The sequence below is a fragment of the Chlorocebus sabaeus genome, chromosome 8, assembly GCF_047675955.1.
Source record: "Chlorocebus sabaeus isolate Y175 chromosome 8, mChlSab1.0.hap1, whole genome shotgun sequence".
Lineage (NCBI taxonomy): Eukaryota > Metazoa > Chordata > Mammalia > Primates > Cercopithecidae > Chlorocebus > Chlorocebus sabaeus.
Window position 1 is genome coordinate 144,100,103 of NC_132911.1, and position 6,000 is coordinate 144,106,102.

The following is a 6,000-nucleotide window of genomic DNA, read 5'->3' on the forward strand; positions in this document are numbered from 1 at the left end:
GGATAGGGGAGTATGGACAAAATTATATTTAAAGAAAAGGAAACCCTAGCCTCCCAACATGTCTTGTTTCTGCCCAGGATCTAAACGGTTCACAAGTATATTATATGTGTATGACTCGGCCCAAGTCCCCAACTCCAGTGCTCACGCTCTCAAGGACGATGCCCCACTCTCTCCTGCCCTTTCCCCACAACGATTCCCTAGAGTCTTTTCTGCACACAAAAACCACCTTGGAAAGAACCAAAATCACATCATCTTCCAACAAAGAGGCATAACACCCCTCAGAGGACATATCAAAATACTGAGCAGGGGAGACTGGAGAGGGCATGTTTCTCAAAAGTAGGCATGGGTTTAACAGAAGTTGAGAAACACTGAAGCCTTCATTCTACAGAGAAGGAGAGTGCGGCCCACCGCAGATGAAGAAAGGGCCGTATTTTAAAGTATCATCTCGGCCAGACATGGTGGCTCACAGTTGTAATTTGGGAGGCCGAGGTGGGAGGATCATTTGAGGTCAGGAGTTCGAGACCAGCCTGGTCAACATGGCAAAACCCGATCTCTACTAAAAATACAAAAATTAGCCAGGAGTGGTGGCACACACCTGTAGTCCCAGCTACTCTGGAGGCTGAGGCAGAAGAATTGCTTGAACTCAGGAAGTGGAAGAGGCAGTGAGTCAAGATCACACCATTGCACTCTAGCCTGGGCAACAGAGTGAGACTCCGTCTCAAAAAAATAAATAAATAAAAATAATTTAAAAATAAAAAGTATCATCTCATCTAAAAAGCAGCATAATCAGCCAGGTGCGGTGGCTCACACCTGTAATCCCAGCACTTTGGGAGGCCGAGGCAGGCAGATCACTTGAGGTCAGGAGTTGGAGACCAGCCTGACCAACATGGAAAAACCCTGTCTCTAATAAAAATACAAAAAAATTAGCCAGGCGTGGGGGTGCATGCCTGTAATCCCAGCTACTCAGGAGGCTGAGGCAGGAGAATCGCTTGAACCCAGGAGGTGGGGGTTGCAGTGAGCTGAGATCGTGCCACTGCACTCCAGCCTGGGCGATAAGAGTGAGACTCCCCTCTCAAAAAAAAAAAAAAAAACCTGACCTCACACCTGTGATCTCAGCACTTTGGGAGGCCAAGTCGAGTGGATTGCCTGAGGACATCAGGAGTTTCAGACCAGCCTGGCCAACATGGCAAAACCCTTTCTCTACTAAAAATACAAAAATTAGCCAGGCATGGTGACATACACCTGTAATTCCAGCTACTTGGGAGGCTGAGGCACAGGAATAGCTTGAACCCAGGGAGGAGGAGGTTACAGTGAACTGAGATCACACTACTGCACTCCAGCCTGAGTGATAGAATAAGACTCTTAACAAAAAAAAAAAAAGGGCCGGGCGCGGTGGCTCAAGCCTGTAATCCCAGCACTTTGGGAGGCCGAGACGGGCGGATCACGAGGTTAGGAGATCGAGACCATCCCGGCTAACATGGTGAAACCCCATCTCTACTAAAAAATACAAAAAATTAGCCGGGCGAGGTGGCAGGCGCCTGTAGTCCCAGCTACTCGGGAGGCTGAGGCAGGAGAATGGCGTGAACCCGGGAGGCGGAGCTTACAGTGAGCTGAGATCTGGTCACTGCACTCCAGCCTGGGTGACAGAGGGAGACTCTGCCTCAAAAAAAAAAAAAAAAAAAAAAAAAAAAAAAAAAAAAAAAGACGCCAGCTACTGAGCCAATTCTGGTATCTGAGACTAAGGTAATACAGGTATTAAAATAGCAAAAATATATATCTTCAACTTGGTAGTTCCTCCATAGAGCTACCATAAAACCAGCAATCCAAGAGATCTGAAAACATGTGTCCACACCAAAAACTTGTACGGGAATGTACATAGCAGCATTATTCCCCTTTTCTTGAGACGGAGTTTTGCTCTGTCACCCAGGCTGGAGTGCAGTGGCAGGATTTCAGCTCACCTCAACCTCCACCTCCCAGGTTCAAGCCATTCTCATGCCTCAGCCTCCTGGGAAGCTGGGACTACAGGCATGAGCCACCATGCTCGGCAAATTTTTGTATTTTTAGTGGAGATGGGGTTTCGCCATGTTGTCCAGGCTGGTCTTGAACTCATGACCTCAAGTGATCCCACCTGCCTCAGCCTCCCAAAGTGCTGGGATTACAGGCACAGCATTATTCTTGTTTGTTTGTTTTCTCACTCTGTCGCCAGGCTGGAGTACAGTGGCGCGATCTCGGCTCACTGTAAACTTCGCCTCCCAGGTTCAAGGGATTCTACTGCTTCAGCCTCCCGAGTACCTGGGACTACAGGCGCCCGCCACCACACCCAGCTAATTTTTGTATTTTTAGTAGAGAGGGAGTTTCACCATGTTGGCCGGGATGGTCTTGATCTCTTGACCTCGTGATCCACCGCCTCGGCCTCCCAAAGTGCTGGCATTATAGGCGTGAGCCACCACGCCTGGCCAGGCACGCATTATTCTTAGTAGCTAAGGAGTGAAAACAACACAAATGTCCATCAACTGCCTGATACACAAAATGTTAAATCCATACAATGGGATATTATTCAGCCACAAAAGGAACAAAGTGCTGATGTAAGCCACAACATGAAAAACTTCTGAAAGCATCGTGCTGAGTGAAAGAAGCCAAATACAACAGGTCACATGTTGTATGATGCCATTAATATTAAATGCCCTGAATATGCAAATCTATATATATGGAAAGTAAATTTGTGGCTACCAGGGACTGTGGGAGGGGGAAATGAGGAGTGACTGCTAATGGGTATGGAGTTTCTTTCTGGGGTGATGAAAATGGTTACACAAGTGTGAATATATTAAAAATCACTGAATTGGCTGGGCTCGGTGGCTCACGCCTATAATCCCAAAACTTTGAGAGGCCAAGGCAAGTGGATCACGAGGTCAGGAGTTAGCGATCAGCCTGGCCAATAGTGAAACCCCGTCTCTACTAAAAATACAAAAAAAAATTAGCCGAGCATGGTGGCATGAGCCTGTAATCCCAGCTACTCGGGAGGCTGAGGCAGGAGAATCGCTTGAACCCGGGAGGCGGAGGTTGCAGTGAGCCGAGATGGCGCCATTGCACTCCAGCCCGGACGACAGTGAGAGACTCCGTCTCAAAAAAAAAAAAAAAAAAAAAAAAAAAGTCACTGAATTGTACACTTCAAAGCAGTGGATTTTATGGCAGGTAATCGAGGCTCAATGAAGCTGTTATTTTTGACACACTAGATTTCTGAAACATTCACTGTTTACATGTTTCCAGACAACTATTTTTCCCTCTACACTACTGGTCTTCCACACAATTAAAAAAAAAAAACGAACAAACACACACAACAAAACCTAGCCAGATCTTTAAGACGGCAATGTTCCTGGACTTCCAATACCATTCATCCGATGCTCTGTTTCATGTTAACAAATAAAGATGTCATAGGTAGCTATGACTACCTTAGAAACACTGGACAGTCACCAGTTTAAACTAGGGCCGTGGGGGATGGAAGGGATGTCACTCCCCCACACCTTCCAACTGGGCCTTGCTTCCAACGTTTTAATTCCTCTCTCTATAAAAACATTTGAAGACAGACAATGCATCCTAACACGGGAAAACTTTCGGTTAACAGACATTCACGTTGGGAAGGTCCGTAGGGGTGGAGGGGCGTGGGGTGGGCTGACAGGGAGAAGACCACAGGCCAGCAGGCTAATTTCCTCTCCCCACGCTTCCCTGGGATAAGTTGGAGTTGACAGCGCGCTTATCCCACAGAGTACCGCCTGATGCCGCCCAGCTAGATCGGAGGCACTTTGAATCCACGAGACAGGAGGGAAAGGGCTAGAGGAGAAGCCCGGGATCGCAGGGCGGGGAAAGCGCCAGGGGCGTGGGCTGTGCAGGTCCCCAGGCCCCAGCCGCGTGTCCCAGACCCCGCGGGCTCCAGGGGGCGTAGCCAGGCCCAGGGGCGGGGGGCTCCAGCGTCGCGGACGGCCCAGGAGGGGGAGTCAGGCGGCGACAGCTCGGAGGCGCAGAGGGGAAGGGGACCCCGCCGCGGGCTCGGGACAGCAGAGCCGGCCCGGGCAGCAGGTGTGGGCCGGGTCCCGGACAGGTGTCCGCCGGGTCTTCAGCGGGTGTGGACACGGCCTTGGACAGGTGTAAGCAGAGCGCCAACAGGAGCGAGGGCGCCTCGAGCAGGTGCAAGCTGAACCCCAGCCGGGCAGCGGACCCGGACAGGTGTGGTGGGCTCGGCCCGGACAGGTGAGGACCGGGCGAGCCCCTCCGCGGGACGCGCCGACTCCGCGGCCAGCCGCGCAGCCAGCCCTCCCCGCAGCCGGCCCGAATTGCCTGACTGGGAGTCCCCCCGCTTTGCACTTACACAGCCGGTGGCCCCGGGCCCGGAGCGGGAGCCCACGACCTGGCGGGCAGCGGGACCGAGCAGCCTCTGCGGCCACTTCCCCGGCTCGGGGCTGGCGCTTCCGACTAGCGGCCGAGCCGGCGCTGCTCCTGCGCCTGCGCGGAGGCCGGGCCCGGGCCCGTGATCCGTCCCGGGTTTTGCGAGAGATGCGAGGGAAGCCAGGGGGCAGGAGCGAGGTAGAAAGGAGGGAGGAGGAGCTAGGGAGAGAAGAGAGGACAGGGGGATGGAAGGGACAGGGGGAAGGAGGAGGAGGGGAGCGGGAGGAGGAGGGAGAGAAAAAGAAGGGATGAAAGAAGAAGGGAGGTGGAGCGAGGGAGAGAAGCAGGGACAGGGAGGAAGGAGACAGAGGGAGGGAGGAGGAGGAGGAGGGGTGAAAGAAGGAGGGAGGGGCATCGCGAGAGAATCGGGGACAGGGAGGGAGGGGACAGGGAGAGGGAGGAGGAGAAGAGAGGGAGGAGGAGGGAGAGAAAAAGGAGGGGAGAAAGAAGGAGGGAGGAGGAGGAGGAGGGAGAAGGAGGGAGGAGGCAGAGAGGGACGGGCAAGAGAGCGGAGACTGGGAGGAAAGTTTCTGCACCTGGGGCGGCGCAGCTGGAAGAAGGCCTAGTCCTGTCTCCGCCGCTTACCAGTCCCTCAGGACGCGCAGCTCAAACTTCACTTCCTCTGTGAAGCTCCGAGGTGGAGGCCCCGCGGAAGCCCACTGTGGATACCCCCGGCACCCCACATGACCCCCACGGTCGTGACCCCCCTTTTCAGGTTGGGTGACCGTGGCGCGAGCGGCCTGGGAGCGCTTCTAGAATCGCAGGGCCCGGGAGGCGCGTGAGGTGCGAGCCCCAGCCTGGGTCGGCTGCCCCTTGTGTGGCGCGCGGTCTTGATCCTCAGCTGGCACCATGGCACTCCCGACTTTGAGGGCCCCAACAATCCATCCACATAAAAGGTTCCAAAGAGGCGACAGGGGCTAGGACAGCTGTCGTTAGTTAGTTCAGTGCCAAGGCGCCAAGCTTGCTAAATGCGGGCAGAAGCCATTTAAGGATTTAAAACCCTCTGGGTTCCAAAACAATAAAATAAAGCTGGAGATGGGGGAGGCTTACAGACATAAGACGCCCAGCACATGAATTAACAGTGGCATCCTCAGCGAAGATGGAAAACAGAGCCGTTCTCCGTTTTGTATGTTTAATGTTCTGTTTGAATCTTTTAGCATGTACATGTATTTCTTTTTCAATTAAAAAATCCTGACCAGGCACAGTGGCTCACGCCTGTAATCCCAACACTTTGGGAGGCCGAGGCGGGTGGATCACTTGAGGTTAGGAGTTCGAGGCCAGCCTGGCCAACGTGGTGAAACCCGGTCTCTACTAAAAATACAAAATTAGCCAGACATGGTGGCGCGCGCCTGTAATCCCAGCTACTGGGCAGGCTGAGGCAGGAGAATCGCGTGAACCTGGGAAACAGAGGTTGCGGTCAGCCGAGATCACACCATTGCTCCAGCCTGGGCAATAAGAGCAAAACTCTATCTCCAAAAAAAAAAAAAAAAAACTAAAAAGGGCCGGGAGTGGTGATTCACGCTTCACGCCTGTAATCTCAGCACTTTGGGAGGCCAAGGC

At 53.0% G+C, this 6,000-nt stretch overlaps 1 protein-coding gene across 2 annotated transcripts in view; it reads right to left on the reverse strand.

The window, feature by feature from the left end:
* The window catches only part of TRAPPC9 (trafficking protein particle complex subunit 9), a 712,655-nt gene extending 707,864 nt beyond the window's left edge, over positions 1-4,791 (reverse strand). The window contains exon 1 of one of the 2 annotated variants that reach the window (XM_073018375.1): positions 4,364-4,791. The gene's annotated coding sequence lies outside the window, so the exon portion shown is untranslated. The remainder of the gene's footprint in view (positions 1-4,363) is intronic. The other variant, XM_073018374.1, reaches the window with a different exon arrangement.
* Positions 4,792-6,000: the final 1,209 nt, after the last annotated feature.